Genomic DNA, 13,637 nt, shown 5'->3' on the forward strand with positions numbered 1-13,637 from the left:
TAGTTCGTTCCAAAGCTGAAAGACCTTTGTTCATCTTCGGGAACAAAAATTAAGATATTTTGGATGAAATCCGAGAGCTTTCTGACCCTGCATAGACAGCAATGCAACTGAGACATTTAAGGCCGAAAAAGGTAGTAAGAACATTGTTAAAATAGTCCATGTGATCAGTGGTTCAACCGTAATTTTATGAAGCTGTGAGAATACTTTTTGTAAGCAAAGAAAACAAAAATAAGGACTTTATTCAACAATTTCTTTTAATTTCAATTATGGTGAGTAATTAATAACAGAGTTGTCGTTTTTGGGTGACTTATCCCTTTAAGCTTGGCAGTATTAAAAAAAAAAAAAAAAAAAACACATGGCACTTAAAATTGAGTTTTTTTGTGATCATTTTAGAAATTTGTTTCACATTTATACACACATTTATTCACATTTTTTATTCACATCGATTTGAAGCAGCTTTACAAAAAATGAATGTTTCAAAGAAATAGGAAGCTTATGATCCTAAAACAAACTTGACATCACTTACAATTAACTTTTTTTTTTTTTAAAGTATGTATTTATTTGAGCCAAAAAATGTTTAAATCATGTTTAGTTTGTTTAACATTATGTTATGGCAACAAAATTGTAAAATTGGATATAACTTTACACCCAATACCTTAAAATCACTAAAATCGCTAACATACATATTGGCTATAATATTGAAAGTGAGTTTTTTTTTTTTTTTCTTAACAGATCGACCCCATTGATCCTCTGCAGTGAATGGGTGCCGTCAGAATGAAAGTCCAAACAGCTGATAATATTGCTTTTTCCAGTGATAAAGTCCATCACAGTTGTCCTCTCACCTTAAAATCCACCAGCATATTTGTTTAGAAGTGTTTTGGACGTTTTTTGCTTGTAAATGATCTGAGCATGCTTGATCTGTGCATATTTCTCTCCTGATTCGACAAGACAACATTTTCACTGGAGAAAGCCATAGATCGAGGACTCCCGGTTAGAAGTTAAAAATCTCTTAATGATGAATTGGTTTTCTTACAAATGTGCAGCTTTTCACTTTACAAAATGTTAACTGATGGTCTGGAGTGGTGTGGATTACTTGTGGATTATTGTGATGTTTTTATCAGCTGTTTGGATTCTCATTCTGACGGCACCCATTCACTGCAGAGCATCCATTGGTGAGCAAGTGATGTAATACTACATTTCTCCAAATCTGACGAAATCTCCAAAATCTCCAAAGCTAATTAACTTTCTGGGGGTTATACTGTACTGTGGTGAATCCATAAGCGCAGTGATGGGAACAGATTCCAAAAGGAGTCCAAAAGTCTGAGACTGAAATTCTGGTTTCAGATTTTTAAAGACAGTTTTTTTTTATGTTTGACACATTTAAAGTTTGTTTGTTTTAAATGTTTACCAAGGCTAAATTTATTTGAAAAAAATAAAAAATAAACAAACTCATCTTGGATGGCCTGAAGGTGAGTACATTTTCAAGAATTTTTTTTTTTTTTTTTTTCTTGGGGTGGGGTGAACTGTTCCTTTAACAGAATGTTTTTTTTTTTTTTTTTTTTTTTTTTCAGTTATGTCGCAAATGCTGTTGAAATTGTGTATTCCAGCATGTTGCAGATCTTTTGTGACTGACCAACTTTTGCTCAAGCTCCCACGGGTGCAGAAAACAGCTTTCACAGCGCCCAGAGGAACTGAACTCTGACTTCTAATGGACTCGGGTCTGCAGTGTGAAAAGGCCCTTATAGTTTTAGGCACAGGTAGAGGTGATCTATAAGGAAAGAAGGTGATGCTATCATCAATCCACAGCCAGCATGGGGTTATGTGCTTGCCAGCATGCACAGCGGGCAGAAATTCTCTCCGAGACATCTAGTGCCCTTCTGAAAAGTGTTTCATTTTCTAAATCATATGTTGACCGCAGAGCGTAACAGTCTAGACCAGAATCTATTTTAATGGAAGCATTAGCTGTCCGCATGGCTGAGAAACCCCTATTAGTAGCAAGACTCCAGCGCGCTTCTTTACTCGCTTTTAAGTTGTGAGTAACAAGCGGAGGCAGGAGAGCTTTGGACAAAGTTTCCAGCAACTTTTAATTGAGCAACAAAACGCACTGATGCTCCTTCCCAAGATTTCTCACCCTGCTGCAAAGACAAAGCTCCAAATCCTAGGAAGAGTGTGTGAAGAGGAAGCGACTGGGCCAGAGAGAAAGACGAGATCATAACATATCACCACGTCCAACAACAACCAATCAATTTGAGGAGATTCGTGTCTATGGGCTCAGGGTTATGATCATTCTTCATGCTCTTTTCAGGTTTATTAGAGTAGGGTTGTGCGAACGCCCTCCAGAATCCCAATGAATCCTGATAAGCACACCACAGCATTTGATTTACTTCCTCATAACAGTTTCTATGGCAACCATTAAATGCCTCCACACCAGGGAATATTTGATATTACTTCATTCCGCTGGAATCCTTCCCTTAGTTATCAAGAGCGTCGATGGTGCAAATTGCCTTTAACGGCACATTGTTTGCATAGTCCATTCTTCGAGGCTGTCGTTGCCGTTTTCTCACAGTGATACTGATGCTCTTTTATGCTGAAATATAAAAAAGGTCATGGGTCTGCTTCCTCGTTTTGTTTCTGGCCAGCGAGGTTTTGGTTCCTTGATCTTTATTGATAAGTTAATTACCGCTTCAAAGATTAACAAATCTGCAGCATGCGATAAGGTTCTGGATCTAATGACACTTGGCAGATTTGTAAAGCTAATTAACTTTCTGGGAGTTATACTGTACTGTGGTGGATCCATAAGCGCAGTGATGGGAACAGATTGCAATGTGTGGAGTCCAAAAGTCTGAGACTGAAATTCTGGTTTCAGGTTTTTAAGGACAGTTTCAAGTTTTTGACACATTTAAAGTTAAGTTTGAGGTTGTTTTTTTAATTATTATTTTATATATATTTTTTGTTTGTTTGTTTTAAATGTTTAGCAGGGCTAAATTTATTTGAAAAAAAAAAAGGTAAAAATTTTCTATTCGAATATACTGTACAATGTAATTGATTCCTGTGATCAAATTTGAATTTTCAGCCTCATTATTTCAGTCTCCAGTGTCACATGATCTGTCAGAAATCATTGTTATATGCTGATTTACTGCTCAAGAAGCAATTCTATTAAAGAAAAAAAAAAGAAAAAAAAAAAAAAAAAAAAAAAAACTGAATTTATTTGAAACAGAAATCTTTTGTAACAATATTCTTCCCGAATAAATGTATTCATTTCTTAATAAAATAAAATTTAAATAAAATAAAATAAAATAAAATAACATTTGGGAATAGTGCACTGGGAATTGTATTATTATACATTTTTGAAGATTATTAACTTCTTTAAAAAAAAAACAGCATTTTTGTAAACTATAAATCTTTTGTAACAATATAAATATATTTACTTACTACGCTGTCACTTTTGATCAATTTAATGCATTCTTCATGAACAAACATAATAATTTCTTAAATAAAATAAAATAAAAAAATAAAATAAAATAAAATAAAATAAAATAAAATAAACTTTGGCAATTGTAGTGCTATGGGAATAGTATGATTATACATTTCTTAAAATTATTTTTTTCTTTTCTTTTTCTTTTTCTTCTATTATTAAATTTATTTTAAAAATATTAATTTCTTTTAAAAATTCTAAAATAAAATAAAATAAGCTTTGGGAATAGTAGTGCTACATTTATGATAATATCTAAACATAACTGAACTATTAGTTAATCTGAACTATTAATTAATCTGAATGTATTAAAAAAAAAAAAAAAAAAAAACTGTGGTTAAAATTTGATCTATTCCACATTTTGCACAATTATCATTAAAGTAAAATGCTGTTTTTAATCAGCTAAATATGTCATTTTAATCAGAGTAAACCTGACTGAAATTAATGATTAAATGGTGAAATACAGACTAATTTTAACCTAAAAAAAAAGAAAGAAAGAAAGAAAGAAAGAAAGAAAGAAAGAAAGAAAGAAAGAAAGAGAATGATCAAATGTGACCCTGGACCATAAAACCAGTCTTAAGTAGCATGGTTATATTTGTAGCAATAGCCAAAAATACACTGTATGGGTCAAAATGAGCGATTTCCATGAAGATATTTTGTACAATTCCTACCATAAATGTATCAAAACTTAATTTTTGATTAGTAATATGCATTGTTTCTTTTTTTTTGTACCCCCAGCTTTCCAAATATTGTTCTATCCTAACAAAACACATCAGTGAAAAGTTTATTTATTCAGCTTTCAGATTGTATATAAATCTCAGTAATAATAAAAAAAGACCCTTATGACTGGTTTTGTAGTCAAGGGTCATATATAATGAAAACCTTAAAACCCATCATATGTCGTGTATGATTATAATTTCATAGATCATATTTCTATGATATATCATGATATTTGCATGTCACTTTTATATGAGCAACATGAAAGCATTTTATAAAGAGCCTCACGTTCTAGTAAGAATACTCGGTCTCTCACATTGCATATTTTCAAACGCTCGACATACTCGATGGAGTCCTGACACATCCTCCCCTGGCTATTTTACATTTTATTTGGGTATTAAGGCAGATGAAATATGCTAACTGGACTAAGTCTCCCTCCCTATTGGGATGCGTCTCCACCCACTACTGTGTTTAATGGGCTCGCTCCCTGACACACTGTTAACCGCCCTGCATAATGTCACACCTGCGGGCATAACAGAAGCACAGACTTACTCCATTATCGCTGGCAGGTGGAATACCATATCTGCAGGAATTTGTTAGAGCTGTGTGGCAACGCTTGACTTCACGGGCTGATGTGAACGGGATTGAAACACGTTTCAAGGTTAGCTTTAAAGAATAATGATGAGTCAAGTTTAGACTGAAAAATTTAAGAGATATGGAGTGTGAGGAGATATTAAACGGCACATCGTGCACTTTTGTTCTTTATTACTTTTGAGACTAATATGCGTCAGAACGGGTTGTATCACATAAAGTTGATATCAGTGTCAGAAGCAGTGAAATATTTAAGAAATGTTGGTAGGAACATCAGTGGATTGAAATGCAGCATGTATGTAAGTGACATTTATGCACTCAGTTTGATGAGTCTGTTACATTTATTGGATGAGTCACTCTACACACTACATCACAACAGATCACAATCCATGTGATGCCCTTTTGTCTTCAGCTCCCTTTAGCATCACACAGTTCGTAACCAAGTTAGTACTAAATGACAATGCTGTGACCCCTGACTTTGTGTGGATAGCCATAGTTGAACTATGGTATTTGTAGTAAGTACAGAATATATGAGATATGTTTAGATCTGTTATCTGTAATATAATATAATATAATATAATATAATATAATATAATATAATATAATATAATATAATATAATATAATATAATATAATGTAATATAATATAATATAATATAATATAATATAATATAATATAATATAATATAATATATAGTGTGCTATTGTCACACAATATGATTTTTTTTTTTTTTTTTTTTTTCTGTAGTCATTAACAATTAAAGTCTATTTTATTAAATAACAATAAAATATGACTATATAATATTATTTATGGTTATTATATTATATTATATTATATTATATTATATTATATTATATTATATTACATTATATTGCATTATATTATATTATATTATATTATATTATATTATATTATATTATATTATATTATATTTAATAGACCCACTGTCTGTAGCGGTTTAAATTAAGATGTAAAGTACTGCATTTTGGAAAATGAATATCATTTATTTAAGAGAGAGAGAGAGAGAGAGAGAGAGAGAGAGAGAGAGAGAGAGAGAGAGAGATGTAAAAAAAGATTTACATAAATATACATATGCATTATTTGATCCTAGAACTTAAATGACTACCGTTAAAACACATTTATTATATTATATTATATTATATTATATTATATTATATTATATTATATTATATTATATTATATTATCACATTATATTACATTATATTATATTATATTTAATAGACCCACTGTCTGTAGTGATTTAATATATAAAGTACTGTATTTTAGAAATGTTTTAACATTTATTTTAAAATAAATAAATATATATACATAAAAATAATGTATTATAATTATTATTATTAATTAATTATTATTTTAAGAGAGAGAGAGAGAGAGACGATTTACATATATATATATATATATACATACATATTATATTAGATTATATTATATTAGATTAGATTATATTATATTATCACATTATATTACATTATATTATATTATATTTAATAGACCCACTGTCTGTAGTGATTTAATATATAAAGTACTGTATTTTAGAAATGTTTTAACATTTATTTTAAAATAAATAAATATATATACATAAAAATAATGTATTATAATTATTATTATTAATTAATTATTATTTTAAGAGAGAGAGAGAGAGAGAGACGATTTACATATATATATATATATATACACATACATATTATATTATATTATATTATATTAGATTAGATTAGATTAGATTCAAGATGTATTCAAGATGTAAAGTACTGACTTTTGGAAAATTATAAAAAAAAAATATATATATATATATATATATATATATATATATATATATATATATATATATATATTGTATTGTATTGTATTATATTATGTTATATTATATTATATTATATTATATTCACATATATTACAGATTTACATAACTATACATGAATAAAATCATTTGATCCTAGAACTTAAATTTTAAGATGATGATTACAGTAAAAAAAAAAAAAAATATATATATATATAATAATAATAATAATAATAATAATAATAATAATAATAATAATAATAATAATAATATATATATATATATATATATATATATATATATATATATATATATATATATATGCATATATATTTATTTATAGCTAATAATATTGAAACATAACAAATGTAATGTAATGTAAAATAAACCTGTCTTTTTTAAACTAGCCACATTATAAACAGTTTTTTGGTCATTATGCAAAATTATGTTATAATGGTACATATAATACATCCTAAATCTCTGTAGTTGCAGCTGTTAATGTTTTTAAAGTTTTTCAAGGAAATGCCACCTTTTACAAAATGCGAATTTAGGTTAGCTGAACTAACCCGAAAAATACATATCTGTGCCCTCATTTGAGCTAAAGAGTAACCTTTATGATCTAATTTTGTCCGGTTTTATTTGTGATTTGATATTTTACCAGACTGCTAGCTTTAAAAACTGTTTTAGAGACTTCACTCTTCATTCATGTAGATTCCAAGTGCCTGGGGGTTTCACCAAAATGGCTGCCAAATGGACTGACTTGCTCACAAAAAGGACTTTGTACCCATAAGGCACTGCTCTCACTTTGCAGCTCTTACTAACTAGCTCTCAAGCTGAGCTACAAGAGAACATTAGGCTAATTTATGGAAATGGTTGGCTTGCTTTCCTTTTTCCCCTAAACTCATCTGAGTCCCTGTTTAAGATCCTATTCTCACCTGACGGGTGTATATTTACACTCTGATGAATTACTTCAATCACCTTCATTATTTTCCACATAATGTTCCAAACTATGGGACTTTTCACCTTGACCTCAATTCCTACTGACAATTTCACATGCGGATCTATTAACTCACCTTTACTCCATTGATAATTTCATATTCCGCAAGTCGTAATGCATAGATCAATCAAAATATTTCTGTGGCTTACACTAATTCTTTTCGGGTTGAATGGTGTCGGTCATGGGCCTCATGCCATGTGTAATAACATGCAGGGATGTTGAAGCTGTGTTTCAGCAGTGATGAATAACTGCAATCTATGAAAGTCATGAAATATTTAGTGGAATGACACCCACTGACCTCCACCGGTGGAGTTAATTTCAAATGTAAAGTGGCCGCAGCAGCGTAATGGATGTGTCTCTCTGTAAGATTAGCCGTCTGCTGCTCTGGTAGCCTGCCAGCAGTTAAAACACACCTAAATGGAAGGAGTAGCCGACCATTCGTGCCCACAACATTTGATGAAGAGCACTAAACACCAACATCTGCTATTAAGTGTTTTGCTAGCTTAAATGTATCACCACAGAATCAACTGTTCTATCAAAATATGATGATATTGTCTTTTTAAATATTTAAAAATTAAAAAAAAATATATATATATATTTTACAGGTAGAAGCCTGTGGTGGATGCCTGTTTCCACCATGGAATAAAAAAAAAAAAAAAAAAAAAAAAAAAAATATATATATATATATATATATATATATATATATTACTTACAATTTGGACTTTGTTTCTTGCTATTCTGTCTAATGTAAACTCACAATTCTGAGAATAAAATATATTAAATATAATTATATTAATAAATATATTATAATATATAAAATATAAAAGGTCAGAATTCTTTTTTTCTTGCAGTTCCAAGTTTTCAAGTTCTTTCAATTCTAAAATTCAGATTTTTTTTCAAGATTTTTTTTAAAAAAGGTAATTGTGACTTTTTTTCTCACAGTTTTGACTTTATTTCTCACAAGTTATAAACTTAAATTCACCAAAACATATTTACATAAATATTTACACACACACACACACACACACACACACACACACATATATATATATGGACAAAATTATTTGAACCTAGAACTTAAATGACTATAGTAAAAACATACATATTTTTGTATATATATTCATAGTTTATAATATTATATTATATTATATTATATATCATTACATAAAAATACTTACCATCTACTGGGGGGGGAAAAAGTATCAAAATTACATGTTTAAAATTTTTATTCTGAACAAGCTTCCATATATAGGGGTTTTTAAAAGTCTATATAGGCTGTTATTTTCATTAAGATTTCTTTTTTATTAATATATTAAACAAGGATCCATTGAGTAAAAGTGAAAAAAGTCACAAAATGTTAAACTTTATTTACAGAATATAACAAAATATTATTAAAACAGTTTTCAACTTTAATAATAATAAAAATATATATATATAAAAAACAGTTTTGTCTTTAAAGAAATAAATTACATTTAAAAATATGTTTAAATGGGAAACATATGGAATGGAAAACAGAGAAGTTATTTAAAAGTGTAACAATATTTTACAATATTGCTATTTTTACTGTATTTTTATGAAATAAATGAAGCCTTGGTGAGCATTAAAAACAAAAACAAAACTTGAGAGATACTGTGTGCATATAAATATAATAATGAACTGACATTTTTAATACAGTACTGGATTTTTTTTTAGAGCAATGGAGTTCAATAACAAATGGTTAAGAGCACTTGGGGAAAAGTTTCAGTTGTGGGCTGACTCTCACACAAATCTGTTGCATAAGACTTTGTCTAAGTTTACTTTTTTTGCAAAATTGAAAAGGCTCTCATTCTCGCAGAATGGCTCTGCGGTCTTTTCAATCCCATTGACTGTCTCACTATGTCTCTTCATCATGTCTTTTTTCTCTCTTTTCCTAGTACTGCGATAGCCTACAAGCCTGCTGAACACTTCTCCAATTCAATGAAGAAAGGAAAATTAAGAAAGAACACTAACAAAAGGAAGCATTGTGTCTGAGATTTCCCTCTGGCTTTCAACATCAGGCTGGATTCCATTATATGGAGTAAATCCTTGCCTTTCCCCTGTCGCAGACATATTGAACTGTCAGCCAATATCAAGAATAGATTTCTTGCTAAGATAGAGCCGATAATCAATTCTCATTCGGGATGCTGAATCGCTCAGCAGGACTGGGCCGTTTCGGCATCGAATAAAAGCTCTAGGCTGAAGACCTCCTCAGTTTCAGATCATACCTCAGCGCTCCTATCTAAATGGGTGCTATAACTCAAACGGACGGTCTGGGAACAAGCCTTGTATGAGGCTATATGGCTATTTTTAGCGTATGTGTTTTCTACACCTATAAAAAGCTCTCGAGAGGGCAGCTAGACAATTAATTAGCATCCAGGCTGCGCAACCTCTCTGAGTTTATTCTTTCCTATTACAACCATAATTGTATTGGATAGATAACCGCCGATATAACCTAAAAGCCTTTAGCAATGACAACTGGTAATGCAGGGAGGTAATCGACAAAGCTTTATGGAACAGCCAGGGGTCACGCGCTAATCCTAATTGCAAGAATCTGGGTCTTGGAGCGATTTGCATGCATTCTAATATTCATCATGTTGAATTTATGCATAAGCATGCTAACAATTAACGGAGTGCTATGTAAGAGATGCTAGATTTGACAAAGCACACAGCTAGGGATCGTGCGGTTCAGCAATGGCTTGATTAAAAATGTCATCAAATGTGGCTGGAATTTTTTTTTTTTAATTAGCTTACAGGGAATGTGCAGCAAACTCTGAGATTCTTTCTTAAAATGTGAGGATGCACAACTGAGAGATCAAGGTCAGCCAGCTTTGTAAATTTATTATGGTGCTTACTGAGGATTTTTTTCATATAATACCACTAAATTCACTTTAATAACTTTCTAACAGGCCTTAAAGTGATTGTGTTAGAGTTTTGGAAACAGGTGGCTACATGGAAACTCTTTAAAGGAGAAGTCCACTTCCAAAACAAAGAATCACATATAATGTACTCACCCCCTTGTCATCCAAGATGTTCATGTCTTTCTTCAGTCGTAAAGAAATTATGTTTTTTTGAGGAAAACATTACTGCATTTTTCTTCATATAATGGACTGATATGGTGCCCCGATTTTGAACTTCCAAAACGCAGTTTAAATGCGGTTTCAAATGATCCCAAATGCGGTTGTAAACGATCACAGCCGAGGAAGAAGGGTCTTATCTAGCATAACGATCGGTTATTTTCATAAAAATAATACAATTTATATACTTTTTAATGCCAAACGCTCATCTTGTCTTACTGTTTGCATGACTGTTTTTTGTCATGACAGTTAGGGTAAGTCGAAAAACTCCCATCTCATGTTCTCCCTCAACTTTAAAATTGCCCTATATCGGCTGGGATCGTTTGCAACCACATTTAAACTGCATTTTGGAAGTTCAAAATCCGGGCACTATATCAGTCCATTATATGGAGAAAAATGCTGAAATGTTTCCCTCAAAAAACATAATTTCTTTCCAACTGAAGAAAGAAAGACATTAACATCTTCGATGGCAAGGGGGTGAATACATTATATGTGAATCATTGTTTTGGAAGTGGACTTCTCCTTGAAATTGCTGGATTTTTGCAAATGTGAGAGCTTGTCTGTGCAAAAGCAGATGCCAAGATGCTATGCTAGTGTTGGTCTTTGCTACAGCGTGTTCCTAAGGTGTTTTGAGGGTTTTTGGACACATTGCTATGCAGTTGCTAAGGTGTTCTGAGTGCTTTTCAGCACATTGCTATGTGGTTGCTAGAAGGGATATGCACTGTCTAATTTCACTGCCATTTAAATGGAAATTTGTAACCAACTTGACTAGTTTAAACGTATAAGAAACCCTCATAAGAGAGTCAAAAACATTGAGCCTCATTCATGAAACATGAGCAGAATACATTTTTGTGTAAATCTTTCATAAAGTGAGGTAAACTTTTAAATTCATGAAAATGTATTTCCAAATTGTTAGTTGGTACATAAGAAATATACACCTGCTCCCTACCACATGTAAAAGGTTTGTAAAACAATCTTTGTTTTGAAGACACTGCATTTTGATGCAAAATTATTTCACAAGCTCGTTTGCTCTTTTGTTGTTGTTGTTGTTGATTTTAAATTGCGGCACTCATCACTAGCCACATTTCTATTTCCCTACAAAATGTACAAATTGAAAGTGTGAACCAATAGGTTTTTTTTACTGACATTTATAAAATATTGCAAATGTTTTGTGCAAATCTCTAATGGAAAGCCAACTGAATAACAAATGTAAAAAAGGGAATTGCGACTTTCTGTGTTGCAATTCACTTATTTTTTACAATTACAGTTTGTGAAGTCAGAACTGTAAGACATAAAGTTGCAATTCTGAGAAATAAAGTCAGAACTATTAAATATGACTATTTTTCTCAGAATTGCGAATTTATACCTTAAAATTGTGACTTTTTTTCCCAGAATTGTGCAATTCTTACTTTATAACACACAATTGCAAGTTTATTCTGACTATTTTTCTTGCAAATGTTAGTTTGTATGTCACAGTTCTGATTTTCAAGATATAAACTTGCAATTGCGAGATAAAAAAAAAAAAAAAAAGTTAGAATTGCTAGGTACAAACTCACATTTTGTTTTTTCATTCTGTTGCAGATTTTCGTCTTGCAATTCTGCCTTTATTTCTCGTAATTGCAATTTTATCATGCAATTCTGCCTTTATTGAATTGCAAGTTTCTATCTGTGATTGAAAAAAGTTAGTAGCAATAATCGTTTTTTATTTTTTTATTAAATGGCAGAAACAGGCTTCCACAGGAGCCAAACCTGAGAAAGGGAGTCAAGAAGAATCTACTGCGTTCTTGGACACGTAGTTGTAATTTATAGGTGGGGATTATGCTAACTGTGAATGAGCGTGCATACATTTTCATTATTCATTAACATACATGTTTAATGTTCAAATCTGATGCCTATAAAGCGTTTGTGAATCCAGAGGAGAATTTTTGGGAAGGTCTGTTTTATGGGCAAATTACTCTGAATTAAACAAACTTACATGTTATTTACACAATTTACATGAATGAGACCAATTGTGTCTATGTGATCCATTTGAAATACTAAGAATCAAAGTGTCAAATAATAGATATCTTATTATCCATATTGCTATTATTTTGCATCAAACGGTTAAAATTTACAACACTGACGGCTACAAAAGCAGCAAACAGGCTGATTATAAATGCAGATTCACTCTGCATATATATATATATATATATATATATAATTGAAATATTTAAAAAGAACTGTACCTCAGATGGATTTCGACCTAATGCTGCAATAATTTTATCAACTGTGCAATTACTAGAATTGTTAACCCTCAGAAGTGTGATCAAATTCACACATCTTAGAGAGGAATCTCTAATGAGAACCAATGAAATGAAGATGCTCTAACAGAGTGTGAAGTTTTGGGTTTCCTCCACTTTAGGCATAAACACCCTGATTTTCTTGAATTTTCGGAGGTGCGCTGACACCCATACAGCTGCGTTCCCTGGGGTCCAAATGAGAGGATTACCTCACGATCGCAATAATCCCCCCGCTACAATGGGACACCTGCCCGGCGTTACCAAAACACATCCTGCCAGACGCAACCCTGAACAATCGGCCTTTTGAAGTGCTGTCATAATCTTTTCCAAGTTAGCTGGCATGAGAGAACTTGTTTGTTTGAGCGTCAACTTTCTGAAGTGACTGATCGCCTATAAATAATGTGTTATGTATGACGCTATTGGCGAGTTAAAGGTTGCTGCTCCTCGACGGACGCTGTGGTGTTGTTGTTAGCATTGTTAGCGTGCTCAGTCACATGGTGAAAGGATCAGCTTTATCTCGAAACATTTGTTCGAATGTCTTTGCCAGGCAAATTTGAGGTTGCCAGAGCTTGACAGACTACTGGCCGGAGCCCGGGAATTAGAGTGCAAGTCTGATAGCTCTGGTCCAGCGGTTGCGGGGCTGTGCAGAGACTGCCAGAAAAGAGCAGTCACACAACCTTATTGTC

General features: G+C 31.6%; 1 long non-coding RNA gene across 1 annotated transcript in view; it reads right to left on the reverse strand.

The window, feature by feature from the left end:
* LOC127170853 (uncharacterized) overlaps window positions 1–13,637 on the reverse strand; it is an 81,594-nt gene that overhangs the window by 25,624 nt on the left and 42,333 nt on the right. The window lies entirely within an intron of this gene.

This window comes from Labeo rohita, chromosome 1, assembly GCF_022985175.1.
Source record: "Labeo rohita strain BAU-BD-2019 chromosome 1, IGBB_LRoh.1.0, whole genome shotgun sequence".
Taxonomy (NCBI): Eukaryota; Metazoa; Chordata; class Actinopteri; order Cypriniformes; family Cyprinidae; genus Labeo; species Labeo rohita.